General features: G+C 38.4%; 1 non-coding gene across 1 annotated transcript; it reads left to right on the top strand.

Annotated features, from left to right (window-relative positions):
* The first annotated feature begins 12411 nt into the window (after nucleotides 1-12411).
* LOC145608541 (small nucleolar RNA R71) lies at nucleotides 12412-12517 on the top strand. Its single transcript, XR_014105832.1, has one exon. It is a non-coding gene; the product is annotated as a small nucleolar RNA R71 (small nucleolar RNA).
* Nucleotides 12518-21234: the final 8717 nt, after the last annotated feature.

Genomic DNA, 21234 nt, shown 5'->3' with positions numbered 1-21234 from the left:
GATCATACACTAAAGTACGGTGGCGTCCAAAAGGGAAGAAGATAGAGCAAAAGAGTCGCCAACAAGTTTTTAAGGAACTTGTAAACCGTTCACGAGGTGAAGGTTACACCCACTAACGATCCAAGAGATCATCAACTCCATAAGGTCATGAACCAAATAAGGGTCCGGGGATGAAGGTACAAATCCAACCTAAAAGAGATTGAACCTGCCCTAATAATAGGCCTCTACTTTATTCTGCTCGTATTCATGTGCGCTTTCTGACTAACATACAATCAATAGGTTAACCCTAAACCTGTTTAATCTATGTTGGTTGAATTTAATGCACAAATAAACTATTATTGGCGATCACTTGAATTTATAATCACAATTAACCCTAAACAAGATTATTAATTATCTTATTAAGCGTGATTGCAAATACCAATTCCCTTTAACATGCATAAAAGGTGATCAAGCAATAACAATAAAAAACAATATGCATATCAAGCAATATAATAAAAATCAACATCATTAATAATAATTATAATAAAATTATAATCATAATCAAAACAATAATAATAATAATAATATTATTCACAATCATCATAAATTATAACAATTATAATTTTAATCATGTTCATGTTAATATTAAAGCATAATAAAAATAGCAAGATCCTAGGCATGATACTAACAAGATTAATAACAAACCCTAGCATGTCACTAAGCAATAAAAATCAAGTCTTTAGTCCTAACATGATACTAACATGAATTAATATTAGGAAGAACATAGGAAGCATCGTAACAATCATATTTAATATATTTGTTACCCTAGACATGATACTAGGAATATCATAATAACAATATAAACATGATCATAATATCAATAAGATCAATTAAAGTACTTACTTTGATGCCTCGTACCTCTTTCTAATAACAAAATACACGCGTTAGTAACTTCAAGGAAAATAATAATCAAAGCAATTAACTTAAATAATTGAAAGAGAGATTTGGGACCAAACCCTCAGAAATTAAAACCTTTCACGTCTAGGGCGAAGGCAACTTCGAATATGGCTAGGTGTTTCAAGATCTTGTGAATGCGGAATTTTGTATTAAAGAGCAAAGTTTAGAAAGAATGCTAAAAGATCAATGATTCATAAAGTAATTGTTGACGATTGATGATTGTAGATGAAAACGGTGAATGAATATTGATAATCTTTCCATCAAAACGGAGCTTATGATACGATATTTATAGAGAAAAACATCCAAAAAAGATAATTTATCAAAACAGAGTTTGAAGATCGAAAAACCAACTTTGGCGCCAGCCTTGGCTCATTGGCGCCAGGACCAGTGGCTAGCGCCAGGCGCCAATACTGGCGTCTGGCGCCAATCCTGGTTCCAGACGCCAAGGCCTGGGGTTGGACGCCAAACCGGATTTTAACGCGTTTTCGAAAATATGATAATTTTATTGTACTGGAAGATAAAATAATATAATTTCAGTCGAAAATGCTATTTGATCTAATTAAAACTCTGAAGAATCTTAATTGAATTAGGAATGATAAAACCTTCTAGAATGTTCTAGAAGACCAAAACCATTCCTAATTACATTAGGAATGATAAATCATATTAGGCCCTCCCCTAGATCATTGGGCCGTACTTAAAACTCAAACCGGGCCCAGTTTAGTAAATTGGCCATAAATTCCTCAATATTAATCGGAATTGGGCTTATAATATATCGTTGGAAAGGTCTTTGTAATCCCCATCCAACTACACCACTATTGGACCCATATCATGGACCAACCAAACTGGATTGGCTGTTTTTCTTAAAATAAAGTTTTCAAAAACAGAGAGAAAAGAAAAGAAATAAAACTTTCCGCAACACTAGACCTTTCCACACTTTCGTTTCATTCGATTATGATTCGATGTGAAAGGAGCTCATCACTGGGTTTGGTTTTGGGGAGACACAAATGGGTGTCTACAGTAGGCTAGCGAATTTCATGGTAGATCAAGCCAAGAAGTTGGATGATTGCATATCCTCTAGTGACAAAATGTTTCATGGCCTATTAACTCATGGAATGTTGCTTGAGAACCAAATCATTCAACTAGCTAACCCTTTGAAAGATTGTGCTAGCCCATCTTCTTTACCCTCGCAAGAAATTGATCCTAAGGAACCGGTTTGTTCTATCACCACTAGGAGTGGTCAGGTTCATGAAGAGAGTGTCTTTATGAAGAGTAAGGAGGGCGAAGAGGAGAGTGATTCGAGCAAAGAGAATAAGCATGAAGAGTCCAGCAAGATGAGTGAGAAATCTAATGAAGAGCCAAAGGAGAAAGAGAAGAAGAAAGATGAGATTTACAAGCCCAAACTTCCGTACCCCCAAAAGTTCAATAGGCACAAATTGGATGAGCAACTTGAACAATTCATTGAGATGCTTAAGAAAATTCATCTTTCTATTCCTTTCACCGAAGTCTTGGAACAAATGCCAAACTATGCTAGGTTTCTTAAGGAAATTTTGAGCGGTAAAAGAGATTGCAATATGGTGGAACCGGTGAATTTGGGGGAGTGTTGTAGTGCCTTTATCCATAATGACTTACCCCAAAAGTTGAAAGACCCCTGGAATTTCTCCCCCCTTGCAAAATCAAAGGAAAATTGTTCCAAAATGTCCTTTGTGATCTCGGTGCTAGCGTTAGTATCATGCCTTATTCCGTCTTCAAGAGACTTAAGATAGGTGAGCTCCTTCCATCCAATATGACCCTTCAATTAGCCGATAGATCCATCAAGTTCTCAAAGGGAAGAGTTGAGGATGTTCCCCTTAAGATAGGATAATTCACAATTCCCGTTGATTTCATTGTGTTAGAGATTGCGGAAGATGACCATATTCCTATCATTTTAGGGAGACCTTTCTTAGCTACCTCGGGTGCTTTGATTGATGTTAAGGGAGGTCATATTACTTTGAGAGTTGGTAACAATGAGGAAAGTTTTGAGCTAAAACCGATGCATGAGTCTTTGTCCTTTGTGAAAGGAATCATGTGTGTTAATTCCCCTCGCTCTGTAGATAATGTATGCATGATTGATTCTTCAACTAACGATATTCTTGAGAATTGTGATGATGTGCTTTTGAGTTTTGATTGCAAGAAGGTTAGTGAAGAGAAAAAGGAGTTACCCAAGCTCATAGACGAGGAGGAGATTGACATTCCTCATTGGTTTGAGCTCTACCCTCAAGAGGAGGACGATGATACTAAGAGTGTTGATGGCGTGGAACCATCTACAAAGAGAAACAAAATCAAGAAGAAAGCAAGATATTCTAGGAAAAAGAGAAAGAGAATGAGGTTATGGAAAGAGAAGCTTGCTTTTGAGGAATCATCGAATGAAGTCTCATGAAGCAACAACGAGAAGTTATTAGAAATTGAAGTGAAATTTACTCTTTCCTCCACTTTGAAGAAGGTGGTGTTCTTTGACCCTCCGTGATTTGGAGGAAGGGTCAAGCTAATGACCTTAAGCAAGTGCTTCCCGGGAGGCAACCCGGAGATTTCTAACTTTTTCTTTTGATTTCAATTTTTCTTAATTTTCTTTCTTTTAGTTTCTTTTCTTTTATTTCACTTGTTTTTACTTTGGATTTATAGGTTGAATTCTTGGAGTTGGTTTACATCAAGTGGAACGAGCTATGGAATGCTGTTTTGCGGTTTTTAATGTGTTTATGTTCAATTTTGTTGAAATTTTGAGGTAAAAGGGGTAAGAATTGTTAGAAAGGTAAATTAGGAAATTTGTGCTTATATTTGAAGAAATTGGAACTTGGTGAGTCCATCGTGGTGCTACCATTATTTGTGGTGTTGAACCCACATTTTTCACATTTAGAAACTGATCATTATGATGGGGTCCATAATCCCGGAATGATAGTTATCGATGTACCCACGCATGAACGCACCAAGGCGAAGACATGAGGCAGCTGCTGGCGCGGGCGCGCACAGCCGCGCACCCCCTTGCCGTGCATATCTCTTCTTATTTCTTCTTTCTTTTCCCTCATTTCCCCTTCACCCTCATTTCTCACGAACGCAAACCCCCTTTCACCTTCTTCAAAACCGCACCATATCTCTACACTCATTCATCAAATTTTCACTCAAATTCTTCCAAATTTCCATTACAATTTTCACTCACGAACGAAAAGACATGCACCAAAGAATACTCACCTTTCTCGATTCAATGAGGGAAAACACGTTATAAGATGCTCGGAATTGAAAGAGACAAACCTAAGCTAAGCATAGAGAACTAATGACTTCACTCTCCACCTAGCCCCAACCAAGACGGTCCACGTTCTCTGCACTAGTTTCAAGTCATCCCCTAACTAGCTCCTCATGATTCCTCGAGGGAACCGGAAAAAGATATTTTTGTGTGGAATCATAAGGTCATCCCGACATCTCAACTATGCATACTCTCTCCATAGGGTTGAAATCTATCTCCCTCCACCGGTCTTTGATCGCGCTCCTCCAAGTCCAAGGGTCTTAAATAGGGTTGTAATGTCATGGCTAGGGGTTAAGATTGGGAATCTATTTGAAAATTTTGGTGGCAAATCCTAAGTGAAGCAAAAGAGTGTCCATCTCTCAAGAACAACCTAAGAATTGAACCTATCCTCAAATTACAACCTTTAATACAAACCTCACAACATTACTTCATCCCTTTTCTTTTCTTTCATCCTTTTTTTTCCATCATTTTTTTTCTTTTTTTTTTTTTCATTTCATTTTTTCGTCATTTTTTTCTCTTTTTTTTTTCGACTTTTTTGGTTTTCATGTGTTGCAACCTTCTTCACAAACTTTTTGCATATTATTTTCATAACCAACTTTCATAACCTTACTTGAGCCGATTACACAACTTACTTGCTCAAAACCAACACTCTCAAATTCGAACCTCACAAGCCAATGCTTCACTAACTACAAGGGTCGGTAGAACATAGGCCGATAGGTTTTAATATGGATAAGTCAAGAAAGGGAAATAAGGCTCAAATTGGTTAGCAAGTAGGTGGCTGTAAAAATGAAAACCAAATTTGTAACAAAACACAAAGAAAACAAAGAAAAATGAGAAGAAATGCCCTCTTCCTCCTCTAGAGTTGTTTGGTCATGATCTTGGGAGCTAGATACCAACACAAAGATCAAGACATGCATAGTTAAGGATCCAAAATGCCGCTCACAAGAATGATGAAGGCTAGAACAAATGACGCTCACATGGGATAAGAACGAAATAAGCAAATACTAACTAGAGGGAATCCTATCCACTATAGAGAGCAACTCCATCTTTCCACTTTCCAGTGAACTAGGGGTTCAAATGTCCTCAAAAGTTCTAAACCGGGCTACCTTAGCTTACAATGTGTCTAACTCAACCCTAAGCATTCTCAAACCGTGCAAACCCTCATCAATTAGGAAGATAAGTATTCAAAGATGCAACATCATAAAAGACTTACACAACCAAATGAATGAGCACATTCCACATCAAAAATCATTTCAAATTGTCATAGTCATGTTTGTAACACAAAAAAAAAAAAAAAAAGAAAAACAAAACAAAAGAAAGAGGAAGAAATTAAAAAGGTTCAAAAACGAGGCATATAATCTAATTAAATCCCAATCGTCATACAAGTGATCGTTCGATAACAACATCAACGATCCCAGGTTTCATAGAACCAAAAGCAAACATCCTCAAACCATTCAACTTCTTCCTAAGCTAAACCTAGACTAACACTCAAAGAAAGAGAAAATAAAAGATAGGAGGCGGAGTAATTATGTTATGATCATTTATGCCGGGAGGAGGCGGGAAACTCGTTGAAGAAGATTCACCCACTCTCTTCCTCTTTGACCTGCTCTTGCCAAATACCATGATTCTACAAAATTACCAAGAGCTATCATTAGGACAATTTGATAAGAGATGACAACAATATAATTCAAGGCATAAATGGACACCTTTAAACCAAGGGATGGGCAAGAAACCCTATGACATTCATATATAAGTCCTAACAAAGTCTAGGCGAATTTTGGCATGATGTCCCCTAATTACATGATAATCATTCACCAAACCATCAAGATCAAACCAAAAACAACAAGAATCAATCTCCAACAACAACCAACTCATGAATTTCTTAATCATAGCATGAACACCCTAGCATGAAATCAACATTTTTAAGCAAAGACATTGAGATCAAATAAAACCAAGGTATACATGCATAATCATGATAACAACATGTCCTACTATCAATTACCAATCAATTGCAACAAGTAAATCCAAAGTACCACAAGAATCAAACAAGTTATTACTAACAATTTTAAGAATACCACAATTCACATTTAAACATGGTAAAACTATGAGAAATTGAAGAAATAAACTTGCAAAAGGTAGGAAAACCATACCACAATTGATTGTAAGTAAGTAGAAACCCTAAAACACCAAAGCACTCAAACCCTAGAAATTGGGGAAAAATGAAAAGATGGGATTTTTGTGTGGAATTTTTGGTGGAGATTGTAGAAATTGAGTAGATGATGGAAAATAAGTTAGAAAAAGAGAAAATTGGAGTGATTTTGATGGAGATTTGAGGTTGTAGGAGGGGATTGCAATGGGGTTTAGAGTGAGAAGGAGGAGAATAGAGAGAGAGGGGGTCGAATGAAATGAGCAGCCCCCCCTTTTTTTAAAAAAATTCGACAAAGGTTCGGCCGAACCATGGGTATGTTCGGTCGAACTCTTGAAATAGTTCGGCCGAACTTGCTCAAGGTTTAGTCAAACCTGCTCTATAACTCTAAATTTACAAAATGGGCAAAAACTTTCCAGCATTTGATTGCAGAGGAGGTGCGACCGAACTTAGCAATGTTTGGGCGAACTGAGGTCCGGTCGAACCCCCCTAAGGTTCGGTCGAACCTACTCTAGATTCTTAATTTATGTAATTCTAGCAGAAAGTTTTCAAATTTAGGTTCCAGAGGAGGTGCGACCAAACTCAAGAAGGTTCGGGCAAACCTTTCAAAAAGTTCGACCGAACCTTCAGGGAGTTCGGTCGAACAACCTAGCTTTTTAAAAAAATGCTCATTTTGCAACACAATATGTACAAACACCCCTCTTCAAAACACACTAAATAGCATACCATCATGCTAAAGCAAAGCATACCAAAAATTCCAACACAATGAAAACTCAAAAATCCAACAATCCAACATTGTAGATAGGAAAATAGCAAAGCATCAAGAAAAGAAGAAAGAGAAAAGGGTTAGAGACTCGGGTTGCCTCCCGGAAGTGCTTTTGGTTTACGTCGTTAGCTCGACGTTCCTTGAATCAATCAAGGAGGGTCAAATTAATGATGCATATTAAGAATAGTAACAGAAATTGGTTCATCACTTGGGAATCCTTCGTAGTAGGGCTTGAGCCGGTGACCGTTCACTTTGAATGGAGTATGCCCGTCTTGGGAAATCTCATAAGCACCATATGGGAACACCTCCGTGATAATGTATGGCCCACTCCACCTTGACCTAAGCTTGCCCGGGAAAAGCTTCAAGCTGGAGTTGAATAGGAGGACTTTTTGGCCTTTGACAAATTTCTTCTTGACAATTTGAGCGTCGTGCAAAGCCTTAGTCCGCGCCTTGTACATGCTTACGCTATCGTAAACATTCATCCTCAAATCCTCTAACTTATGTAGCTCGAGAAGCCTTTGTTCACCCGCACTATGGAGGTCAAAGTTGATTTGCTTGATCGCCAAATGGGTTCGATGCTCCATCTCTACGGGCAAGTGACAATTTTTTCCATAAACAAGCTTATAGGGAGTGGTCCCTATTGGAGTTTTTAAGGCGGCCCTATATGCCCATAGAGAGTCGAGGAGTTTATAAGACCAATCCTTTCTTGTTCTAGCAACCATCTTCTCCAAGATCACCTTGAGCTCCCAATTGGTGATCTCTGCTTGACCACTCGTTTGAGGGTGGTAAGAAAGCCCCCGCTTGTGAGACACTCCATATCTATCAAGAAGTCGAACGAAGGTGTGGTGCTTGAAATGTGATCCCCCATCACTAATTATGGCTCTTGGAACACCAAATCTTGGGAAAATCACTTTCTTGAAGAGATTAACCACTACCTTAGAATCATTCGTAGGGGAAGCCACGGCCTCCGCCCACTTTGAGACATAGTCAACAGCAACCAAAATATACTTGTTCCCATGTGAAGAAATAAAAGGGCCCATGAAATCTATAGCCCACACATCAAAAACTTCAAGCTCAAGGATGGGGTTTTACGACATTTCATCCCACCTAGAAATATTCCCCATCCGTTAACATCTATCACAAGTCTTAACAAAAATCCAAGCATCCTTGAATACAGAAGGCCAAAAGAGCATAGATTGTAGAACCTTTGAGCACTCATATGCCCACCACAAGGAGAAGAGTAGCACATATGGAGAACACTTTGAACCTCGTCGTTGGGGACGCATCTCCTCAACAAACCATCGACCTCTCTCTTCAATAAAATAGGATCATCCCAAATGTATCTCTTGGCCTCATGCTTGAGTCTTCGACGTTGTTGTGAAGTGAAATCCGGAGGTACTGCACTACAAGCCAAGTAATTCACAATATCCGCATACCATAGCTCCGATTTCAATTCAAGGACATATAACACATCATCCCTTAGAGCATCCTCTACTGGTAAACCATCATCTTCAAACCTTGCACCGCCAAACCTTGAAAGGTGATCCGCCACCACATTCTCGGCTCCCTTTTTGTCTCTCATCTCATAATCGAAGTCTTAAAGAACTAAAACCCAACTTAACAACCTCGGTTTAGCTTCCTTCTTTCCTATTAAATATTTGAGAGCCGAGTGGTCGGTATACACAATTGTCCTAGAACCAATGAGGTAGGTTCTAAACTTCTCAAACGAGTGAATAACCGCTAGGAACTCCTTCTCGGTAGTTGTGTAGTTTCGTTGAGAATCATTGAGAGTTTTAGACAAATAATGTATGACATGAAGTTTCCCATCCTTTCGTTGCCCAAGAATCGATCCAATAGCCTCGTCGCTTGCATCGCACATGAGCTCAAATGGAAGGGACTAATCCGGACCTTGGACAATAGGAGTGGTGCAAAGGGCTTCTTTCAACCTACAAAAAGACTCTTGACAAGCATCATCAAACACAAACTCCTTATCTTGTTGCAATAGGATGTGAGAGGCTTAGCAATTAATGAAAAATCTTTTATAAAACGCCGATAGAACCCGGCATGGCAAAGAAAGGATCTCACTTCCCTCACATTGGTGGGGGGAGGAAGTTTCTCAATGACCTCAACCTTAGCTCTATCAACCTCAATGCCGGCATGGGAAATTTTATGCCCAAGAACAATCCCACTTTCCACCATAAAGTGGCACTTTTCCCAATTCAAAACGAGGTGTGCCCTCTCACATCTTTCTAAGAAACGAGATAAATTGGATAGACAATCTTCATAGGTGGCTCCTCCAACGGAGAAGTAATCCATGAAGACTTCTATCTCATCCTCAATCATATCACTAAAAATTGACATCATGCAACGTTGGAATGTTGTGGGGGCATTACAAAGCCCGAAAGTCATCCTACGATACGCATAAGTACCGTAGGGGCATGTGAAAGTCGTCTTATCTTGATCCTTGGGATCAATCGGGATTTGGAAAAATCCCGAGTAACCATCGAGGAAACAATAGAAGGAATTCTTTGTAAGACTAGACTTTCCAACATTTGATCAATGAACGGTAGTGGAAAATGATCTTTGCATGTACTTGTGTCAAGTTGGCGATACTCAATACACATGCGCCAACCGGTAACAAGCCTAGTAGGCACAAGTTGATCATGATCATTTTTCACTACCGTCATGCCCCCTTTCTTAGGAACAACTTGTACGGGAGATACCCAATCACTATGAGCAATTGGGTAGATAATTCCCGCATCAAGAAGCTTAGCCACTTCCTTACGCACAACCTCTTGCATGGAAGGGTTAAGCTTTCTTTGCCTTTGTCTAACGGGTTTGGCATCTCCCTCTAGATCAATTTTGTGCATGCATAAAGATGGACTTATACCTTTGATATCATCAATGGTATAACCCAAAACTTTCTTGTGTTTTCTCAAAACATTGATAAAGAGGGAGGTTTGCTCCTCCGTTAGGTTAGAATTGACAATCACGGGGAAAGACTCATCGAAACCAAGAAATACATACCTCAAGCCCAAAGGTAGAGGTTTCAAGTCTACCTTTGGTGATCCCTTACCATTGGGGCTCTCTTCTCTTTCTTCAACTTGAAAGAGATCATGAATGTAAGGAGCCTCTTCTTCCATGCTCGCATCCTTGCACTCCCTCTTTCTTTCCTCAAGCAAATCCTCATAGAATTGTATGTCTTCTTTGTGAGTACCTATCTTTGATTCATTCAACAACACACTTTCGAGAGGATCATTAGTAGCATTCAAGTGGGAGTGAGAAAATTAATTAAGCACGGTATCAAGAACATCTATTCTATAGCATTCACCACTTGAGGATGGTTGTTGCATGACATTATTCAAATCAAATTCAATGGAATCATTGTCAATTTTCAAGGATATCTTACCCTCCTTCACATCATTGATAGCTCTAGAAGTAGCTAGAAATGGTCTACCCAAAATTATAGGAATCCTCTCATCCTCATCCATCTCTAGCACATAGAAATCCACGGGGAATGTGAACTTTCCTACCCTAAGGGGAATGTCCTCAACCTTGCCCATGGGGAACTTAATGGAACGGTCCGCTAGTTGGAGAGTTATGTTAGTGGGGGAGAGGGTTCCTAATCTAAGCTTTTGGCAGACGGAATAGGGCATGCGACTCACACTTGCACCTAAATCACACAAGGCTTTATCAAACTCAATGCCATTAATAGAACAAGGGATGGATAAGTTACACGGATCTTTCAATTTGGTAGGAAGTTTGTTGGAAAGAATTACACTACAATTGGCGATCAAGCTCACCATTTCACACTCTCTTCTCCCACTCAAAAGGTCTTTCAAGAATTTGCAATAGTGGGGCATTTACTTCATAGCATCAACAAAAGGAACGGAAACATGCAAATTCTTGATGACTTCCAAAAACTTCCCAAATTGGGCATCAAGTTTAGCTCTCACGAATCGTTGTGGAAAGGGTAGCTTCTCCTCTCTAGGTTGGCAATTTAGGGGCAAGGGGGTGGCTTCTTTTTCCTTTGGCACCTCAACATCTTTTTCCTTTTCAACAATCAATGGCTCATTGGTTCTCTCACCCTCATTCTCTAACTCCACCTCCTCTTGGAGTTCTTCCTCAACTAAAGGGTCACTCCCTACTACCTTCCCACTCCTAGTTGTCACAACATACAAAGGTTTTGGGTTGACTCCTTGACTTGGAATGTGAGAAGAAGAAGAAGAAGAAGAAGGGGATGAACTAGATGCAAGTTGAGCAATTTGGGTCTTAAGCATTTTCATGTGAGCATTGGTGCGTTTTTGGGCCTCTTCATGTTTCTTTTGATCCTCCTCACGCATTTTCAATAGAGCATCTAATTTAGCCATCACGGGATCATTTGGAGGGGCTTCAAGTTGAAGAGGTTGTTGAGGTGGAGGAAGTTGGGGTTGATGGAAACCCGGAGGCCTATTAGTTTGGGCATAGTTAGAAACATATTGACCCTTATTTCCTTCGTTGCCTTGGTTAGGAACATTGCTTTGTAGATTGTTTCCCATGTTACCTTGATCACCAAAATTTTGATTTTGATGGTCATGGTATCGGGAATTAGGTTGTTGGTTTTGATTACCATACACCCTTTGGTTAGAGTAGCCTCTTCCATTGAAATTGGAAGGGCCTCCCCCACCATGGTATTGGTTATCATAACCACCACCACTTTGGTTCCAACCACGGTTTCCACCTTGATTCCAATTCCCCATTTGATTGGAGTTTGGCCTCAAGTTCCTTACATTCCCCATTCTAGGAGCACAATTCATAGCATTGACATTTTCCATATTATCATCATGTTCATGGGGAAGGGGTTGAACTTCACAAGCATATACACAATGAGAGGTATCATGATCATAGGTTTCACAATTAGAACAAAACATGCATCCTTGGGGCATTGTATTGTAAGAAGAGGGGGAGGAAGTATCCATACCATTGCCTCTCTTGGTTGAAGGGGAGGTATTGCCATGAGGATTGGACCTCTCTTTCATCAATTCATCCATTTGCTTGGTCATTTTGGAGATTTGGGTAGAGAGGTTGTTGATTGCATTGGCTTGCTCCAACGCATAAACACCCTTACTAGAAGTAGCATCCCTTTCTCCTTAATACAAATCATCATAGTGCTTTGCGGCCTCCTCTATAATACACTCCACTTCATCCTCTCCTTTGTTCATGATTGGATCGCCGGCCGCAGCGTCTAGGCTTGTTCTTCCTTAAGGTGTGAGACCTCCATAGAAAGTGTGAATGAGTTGATACTTGGGTATCCCATGGTGTGGGCATTGACGTTGAACTTCTTTGTATCGTTCCCATGTCGCACTTAGAGACTCACCACTCTTTTGGCGAAAACCTTGGATCAAAGACCGAGCCTTGGCGGTCTTCCTATGGTTATAAAACCTCCTCAAGAAAGTCGTAGTCCCTTGGTCCCATGTTGTGAGAGAGTTAGGGGGCACCTCCTTCTCTAGCCATTCTAGACCTCTGCCAATTAGAGAAAATGGAAATATCTTGAGGTGAATATATTCTTAAGTCACTCCATTGGCCTTTATTGTCTCACAATATCTCTCAAACTCTTTTAAATGCTCATGAGGACTCTCAAACTTTCCACTCGAGAATTGTTTCCTCTCTATCAAAGCGATTAAATTGGGCTTGATTTCGAAATTGTAGGCTTGAGTGGTAGGAGTTAAAATCCCACTTTGTGCTCTAAAATCTTCGGGAGCCTCAAGACGACTCAAAGGTGTATTCTCTCCCATTTTAGGACCTTCCTCACTCTCGAAATTATAGGTTGAGAAAGGGTTGATTTCCGGACTCGATGATGAGTTAAGGCTATCTAATTCTTCACTTGAGGGTGAAGAGGGTGGAGTATCTTCTAATTCTCTTACTCCTCTCGTCGGGGTGTGAGAATTTCTACTCCTTGCTCTTGCTTCTCTTCAAAGTAGGGACAAAGACCTCTCTAGCTCTGGATCGATGGGAATCAAAGATCTTGAGCGGGTTCGTCCTTTGTTCATACAACAAAGCTAAGAAGAACATAAGAACTGAAAAGTAACAAAAGTAGCAAACACTAACAAATAAAAGGTGAGATAGTCTCAAACAAGCAATGAAATAGCAATGGAAGCTGTCTCCCCGGCAACGACGCCAATTTGATAGACGAATAATCGCGTCGTTAGACAACTACACCTAAATCAAATACAATTTATAACACTCAACTTATCCTAATACAAGTATATGGCAAGAAGAGGGATCGAACCATAGGGAGAAGCACATAAACACTGCATTCATCACTAGACTTTAAGCTATCTAGGGACAAAGGATAGGAATGACTAAGAGATTGAACTAAAGATAAAACGAGTTAAAATCAATATAACTAAACACCAAGGGAGATGGGTAGATGTAGATGCCGCTTGATCATGCAATAACATAGAAGCAAATCAATGGTGAACTAAACATGCATGAATATCGAAATAAGGTTCAATCTAACCACCTTCCGGGGTTAATCGGTTTCTCCTAACATAGCCTCTATATTTCCACAATAGAACCATATATTGGGAGGTGCAATCAAAGAACAATCGATAGTAATGAACCTTAACTAAGTCAACTTTCGCTTCTTGTTAGCAAAGATTGACCTTTAATCAACCAACAATGTGCAGTTGCAAGAAGATCAAAGAATATCAAGCATGCAAAGATTTTAATCACAATTAACTTAATCCCAATATTATAAGCATGAACAATTAGAAATTACACCATCCCCACACCCTTGGCTAAATGACTACTCACAAATCATGTTGAAAACAATGTCAATCACCAAATCAATAAGCATCGACATGATTGATAAGCAAAGAAGGAAAATCAAAGTAAACAAGCAAAATTAAATGCAAATGTAAAGAGAAAGAGTAAGAGATTGCTCATTAATTGAAGTTGAAGATCTACAAAAGATTAAACAAGCTTCTTCTTCAAAATCCAAGTTCATCAATGAAGAAATACACACTTTCTCTCTCTACCAAAATGAAGACTAATAGTGTTTCTCTCTTTAGATTAAGCTAAAAAGTGCAGAAAATTAAAACTAAGTTAATCTAATTACATCAAAACGTTCTAAAATGGGACTTATATAGTCCGTACAGAGCCAGCTGAAATAGAGGAGGGGTCCGACCGAACCTACCCATGGTTCGGCCGAACCTACTACTCACTACTCCTAAAAAATTGCCAAAATGCTTCTTGACTCTACCTCGACGTTCGACCGGACCACTGAGCAGGTTCGGTCACACCCTGGTTCGGCCACACCTTCAGGAGGTTTGGCCGAACCTCTCCTGAATCTTGCTTCCTTCAGCTTTCCTTGAGCTTAGCTTCCTGCTCTTGAAAACCCCGATGGTTCCTACAAAGCATAAGCATGGAAATCAAAGTAAAGAGTAGGAAAAGGGGTAAAATCTAGGAAAGAAGATGCATAAAAGGAAAAGGGAACTAAGTGCAAAGAAAAGGATGCAAACAAGCCGCAAATGTGGGAAAATGACCATCAAAATGAACCTTAATCATTGCATACATGCCACTCATCACTTACTCTATGCTTTGTGTAGGGGTGTGTTGATAGAATATTAATTTTGTTTTGACCAAGGGTAGATTAGTTTTCAACGACCTAGTCTCGCCCTAGATTAGCTTCACCTATGAGGATTAAAGCTGTTGAAAATCCAATCATTAATATGGAGCACGACGAGGATGATGAAGACTTGTGGGGCTTTAATTAAGAGGTCTCCTTAATCGAGGAGGATGAAAGGACCCCTCTTTGTCACGACCCCCACTCCAATATGACAGTAAATGCTATTCTCAAGAGACAGGGGCACTTTCCTGGAATGACTCTAGGAAAGAAAAAGGAGATAGCAAAACAAATGGAATTACCTAGCCTCCCTAAGTTAGATACTTTCGAACTTGGTTTCGAACCGACTCGCGAAGATCTCAAGCGAGCCTAGAAAAGATCTAAGGCGCGTAGGAACGCTCGCACCCAAAAGAAAGCAATCCCAATGGATCATTATCCTCTTACTCTCAATGGACAGTTCATAAGAGAAGGAGAGGATTATCTGTTAGTTGAGACGATTAATACAAGAGGGGGGGGGGGGAGGTGAATTGTATTGAGTTCCTATTGACTACTTTTGCGGAATAATAAAAAAAAAGCCTATAGGAACTTGCAATGACACACCGATTTTACGAGGAAACCTTCCAGGGCCCAACTAGAAGTAAAACCTTGACCCTACCTTAGGGATTTCAAACACAAACCACTTCACTATAATAGGGCAAACACCAAGTTACAACCTATTATGCACCGACCTTTACTCACAAGTTCCACACTGAACTTGCTACTCGATAGGACCCTATACTACCCAATCTAAGTACCACACTTAGATTCACTCGTACTGCCAAAGTACAAAACTCTCAGCTTCACACTAGAAGCTTACACAATCTGTATGCAATGTAAAAATAACAAACTCACCCAAATTACCTAACCAATACAAATGTATAACACCTAGTATATGATAGGCAAGCTATGCACGAAATCCGAAACTAATATGACAAGTTAGAAGCTTGGTAAACTTACTCAATTAATGCTCAGTAATTTCTCCACGCATAAACTCACAAAAAAACCTTAAACCATTTCGATCTCCACTATTTATACAAGTATGACTTGTATAGCAAGTAGGTTTTTTAAAATATAATTAAGTTAACTTAACTTATATTTAAAACACGGTTTTATGTAAATCATATTTGAAGAAAATCTTTTTCGAAAAATAAGATAGAAAGATATTGTCAAAAAAATCATATCTTTTGACAAACCGATTTTAAGAAATAAAACATTTTAGAAAATCTTTTCTAAAATCTATCTTCATATTTTCCTTATTAATTTATTTACCAAGCAAACTTGCCACGCTTCTAATAAATCTCGTGCATTACCCTACTTAACATATTAACAATAATCTAGAAGATAAAAGCCTTAGCTAAATTAAATTGCTGCGCCGTGCTTCTGTACAGGTAGGTTACTTGGGCTCCACGCAGACTAAGTTCCTTCAGGGACCTTAGCTTGCTGACTTCAAGTTCATGTTAGGGAACGTTCCTGTTAAGGAACTCAGTTCTTGTTAGAGAGCTTAGTTCTTGTTAGAGAACTCTTCTTCTTTTTTGTTTAATTTTTTGTATAAAGATCTCCTCATATCTTCTTAGTTCCAGTTACTTCTTCAATCACCATGATCAACTTCACCTAAACTAATCAAACACTTGAAAACCTTTATTAGATGAGTTTTCTTTAGTTTAAGTTCATCATCATCAAAACCTTTAAGCTTCAACAATTTCCCCCTTTTTGATGATGACAAACGTAAGCAAACTCTTGAGAAAAGTTAAACAAAATAGAAGGGTGTATTTTTATATTTTTGATTTATTGACAAATAGTAAACAAACAACTGAAATTAAACACACAAAAGCAAGATAAGCATAAATAAACAAAACAAAACATAAATAAAACTAAGAAATAAAACAAGAGATAACTAAGCTACTTGGCATCATATAAGAAGAAATTTCTGATACTTTATCAACTGGAACCCAGAACAACTTCAACCTCCAAGTTTGCTTCTTCTTTTCCCCCTTTTGGAATTATCAAAAAGTCCTGCTTTTTCAAGTTTATTAAGCATCTAGTCACAGCCCCACAAGCAATTCATCGAGTGTGGGAAACTGAAGGCAGCGCTGCTAACTTACCTTAAGCAAGTTCCACTTTCCTGCAACAATTTTCATAATGCATAAATACACACATGTATAGGCAGTACCAAAAGCATTCATTAAAACCAAAATAAACATCCTGCTGAACAACTTTTTACAAAACCAAAATAAAATTGTTCAGAAACTTAAAAACATAAACTAAAAATGTTCATGACTGAAATAAGAAAGGGCTAGGATAGGATAAATAGGCTAGGTTGGGAATAAGGTAGATCAGGTCTGAAGGAGCTCAAGAATCTTCTTGTTGTCCTCCTTGGTTTGCTGTGAAGAGGCTTCCAGCTTGTCTTCTAGGCGCTTGATAGCCATCTGGAACTCCTCCTTCTGAGACCTGAGATTGCTCTCAAGTTTCTGCACAGTTTTCTTTAATTGCTGCACCTTCCCAGTGACAACCTTGATCTCCCCCGTGGCTACCTTAAGCTGCTTCTCAGCAATTTTAACTCGATCAGTAAGCTCTACCACTTGCCTAACTAAAACCTTATCTTCTTCAGTATCAAGCTCCAGAGGTTTATCCATGCTTGTCTTAGGAACTGAACTGGCAGACAGTCTCCTGCTCTTCCTCACAGGCTGCTTGGGAACCTTTTTCCCTTTCCTTTTTCCTCCTGCACTCTTTTTCTCTTCTACTCTCCTCACCTTCCCATTCACTACCTCCAAACTAATTCCCTGTAGTGTCTTACCATTTATCACATTCTCAGGTTTTTCTTCCAAACCTTCATAGACCCCTTTCAATTTTACACCAAGTGACTCAAAAACGGTTGACAAAATAGCTCCATAGCCCACTTTGTTCTTTCCTAGAACACAGTGTGCTAGATGTTGATACATTAGTGAAGGAAAGTTCACTTTGATTTTTCTAGAGAGACAAAAGATGACAGCCATATCCATCAAACATGCTTCACTCTTCTTTTGAGTTCTAGATAGAATTGTTTTTCGAACCAAGTTGAACAACAACTTGTTCAGTGGGCTTAGATCATTGTGGCTCATGATATTCTTCCCCCTTTTTCCTCCTAGGGATTCAGCAATATCACCCCCAAATACTCACCTACTTTCGCGGTTCCCCTTCCCTTAAGGTACATCTCATAACCCTCAGTTGGTACTTTCAAAATTTTTCCCAATTTTGCGACATCAAACTCAATTTTCTTTTTGTTAACTAAACTAGATATTTTTCCTTGTTTCACTTGGAATTTTCCACCGAATTCAGTCATTGCAGCAATATACATAAAATTATTTAAAGCATTTTTTAACAAGTACTCCCACCTTTGAAATTTGATTAAATCAAGAAATTCCAAAAACCTAGACTTCTTGCACCAAGATAAATCAAGTCTATGGCCAACAACATACCTCTTAGCATCGGTATTGAGTTCCGATTGCTCACCATCCTCTTCTACTTCATCCTCTTCTCTGTCCTCTGACTCATTCTGTTCCTCTCCTCCTTCCTCTTCTCCATCGTCTTCATCATCATCTGACTTAACCCCTCTAGCAAAATCATCAACCTCTTCCATTTTTTCTTTGAGTGTTTTTCCTCTCAACTTCTTTTCTTTCCATTCTTTGATCCTCTAAAAAACAGAGGATTCCTCTTGTTCACTCTTGCTTTCCACTTCTTCGTTGAGTTTAGGGTTTGACATTGAGGGTTTAGGGTTTTCCGAGTCTTTGATTGATGTTGGAGAAGCTTTATAGTTTACCATGGCTAAGGGAGAGGTTTCTTCTTGGATTGTTCTTTCGGAGTTGTGTGAGTTTTTCTGATGAAACAATTTCGGCAATGATAACCATGGTTTTTGGATGGTGGTTTTGAGCTTTGATGGTTTTTACTGAAGGAAGGTTAAAGTGATTTGACAGTGAGGTGAAAGTGGTGGGTGAAAGATGCTTTTATAATTAATGAAGCGGTGTGATGGAAATTAATGGGTTCACTGTTCAATCATTTAATTGAACACGTTCAATTAATTTTGTAAAATCATTTAGGCAGGATGAATTTACCAAAAATCTTTACTTTCCAAATTCAAATAATTTTCAAAAATAAGAATTCTGAAAATAAAACGCGCAATTGGAACACGCTTTCTACACACATGCAATGTACATTACTACTAATTATTACAGTTAAGTGTTTAATGAACTTACCTCCAGTGATCAACAACGGTGACAGTTCAGCTATGTTTAGCACACCAAAATTGTGCTAAATGCTTTTTTTGCTTTATTTACATTATTTTTGACTTTGTCATATCTTGGAACTTCAGAAGCAATCAGTTCAGCTTGATCATCCCAAGTTCCAATCTAAATTTCTCAAATCTTTCTCTACTCAAGGGCTTGGTTAGAATATCTTCAATTTGATTTTAAGTATGACAAAATTCTAACTTAATATACCCTTGCTTCACATTATCTTTTAGAAAGTGATGCCTAATGTAAATATGTTTTACCTTCGAGTGTTGAACTGGATCCTTAGAAATACATATAGCACTGGTATTATCATATTAAATAGGCACACATTCAAAAATAATACCAAAATCTCTAACCTGTTGCTTTATAAAAAGTACTTGTGAACAACATGCTACTGCTCCCACGTACTCAGCCTCAGCTGTAGACATTGTAACTGTGTTTTGCTTCTTCGAACCCCAAGAAACTAAACAAGGTCCTAAAAACTAGACCATACCTGAAGTTCTTTTTCTATTGACCAAATCACCTGCATAGTCAGCATCAGTAAAGCCATTTAAATCAAAGAAGTCACTTCTAGGATAGAAGAGACTCAAATCATCAGTTCCTTTCAGGTATCTAAGGATTCTCTTTACTGCTTTCAAGTGAGACTCCTTTGGGTTTGCTTGGAACCTGGCACACAAACATACACTAAAAGATATGTCAGGTCTACTAGCTATTAAGTAAAGTAGATAGCCTATCATACCTCTATACATAGATTTATCAACACAAGTTCCAGTTGGATCTTCATCCAATCTAGTTGCTGTACCCATTGGGGTGTTATTGGTCTTATCATTGTCTAGCTTGTACTTCTTGATCAGTTCCTTGATATACTTTTGTTGATGGATCATAATTCCTTCTTCAGTTTGCTTGATTTGCAATCTGAGGAAGAAATTTAATTCACCCATCGTACTCATTTAAAATTTTCCACTCATAAGGTCAGCAAAATACTTGCACAAAGATTCATTAGTTACACCAAACAAAATAACATCAACATATATTTGTACAAGTAAGATATCAGTTCCATTTGATTTTAAAAACAAATTTTTATCAATTTTACCACGTTTAAAACCATTTTTCAAAAGGAACTTTGATAATCTTTCATACCATGCTCTAGGAGCTTGCTTTAGCCCATAAAGAGCTTTGTCAAGCTTATAGACATGGTTTGGGAACTCTGGATTCTCAAATCCAGGAGGTTGTTCCACATAAACTTCTTCATTTAAAAATCCATTTAGAAATGCACATTTAACATCCATCTCGAACAACGTGAATCCCATATAAGCAGCAAAAGCGATGAGTAAACGAATAGCCTCTAACCTGGCTACAGGAGCAAATGTCTCTTCATAGTTTATTCTTTCTTGTTGATTGAAGCCTTGAAAAACAAATCTTGCCTTATTCCTGACAATAATACCATGCTCATCTAGCTTGTTCCTAAACACCCATTTTAAACCAATAGTCTTCTTATCCTTGGGTCTAGGTTCCAGATGCCAAACTTTATTTCTTTCTAACTCATTTAATTCAGCTTGCATAGCATTAATCCAGTCTGCTTTAGTTAAAGCTTTAACATAGTTCTTAGGTTCCATAGAAGAAAGGAATGCATAGAATGCACAGAAGTTTCTAAGCTGAGATCTTGTCTGAGTTCCTTTTGTAATATCACTCATGATTGCATCTACAGGATGTGATTTCTGATATTTCCATCGCTTTGGTGTAAAGTCCTTGACTGGATACAACCTTTCCTGATTATTATTGACTGGTTCTTCTGTAGGAACTTGATCTTGAGTCTCATTTGGAACTTCAACAACATTCTCCTCATTCTGATCTTGATTCTGCTATTTAGGTGGAGTTCCTGGTGCATTCTCCATTTCAGGTTCTGCATTTGCTTCTGGATTCATTTCTTCTACATTTTCAACTTGCTACTTCTGCAATGATGTTGATTCCTCATCTGGATCTGGCTTGCGTACAAGTCCAATTTTGAAATCATCATCACAATCCTGTACATCATTAAACTGTTCAGTTTCATCAAATATAATATGTAAAGATTCCTCAACACACATTGTTCTTTTTTTATAAACTCTATATGCTTTACTATTAGAGGCATATCCTAAGAATACTGCCTCATCAGACGTTTATCAAACTTTCCCAAGTTCCTTTTACCATTGTTATGAACAA

This window comes from Chenopodium album, chromosome 2 (genome assembly GCF_948465745.1).
Source record: "Chenopodium album chromosome 2, dcCheAlbu1.1, whole genome shotgun sequence".
Lineage (NCBI taxonomy): Eukaryota > Viridiplantae > Streptophyta > Magnoliopsida > Caryophyllales > Amaranthaceae > Chenopodium > Chenopodium album.
The sequence above is the reverse complement of the archived record's forward strand: the minus strand, read 5'-3'. Positions and strand labels throughout refer to the sequence as shown.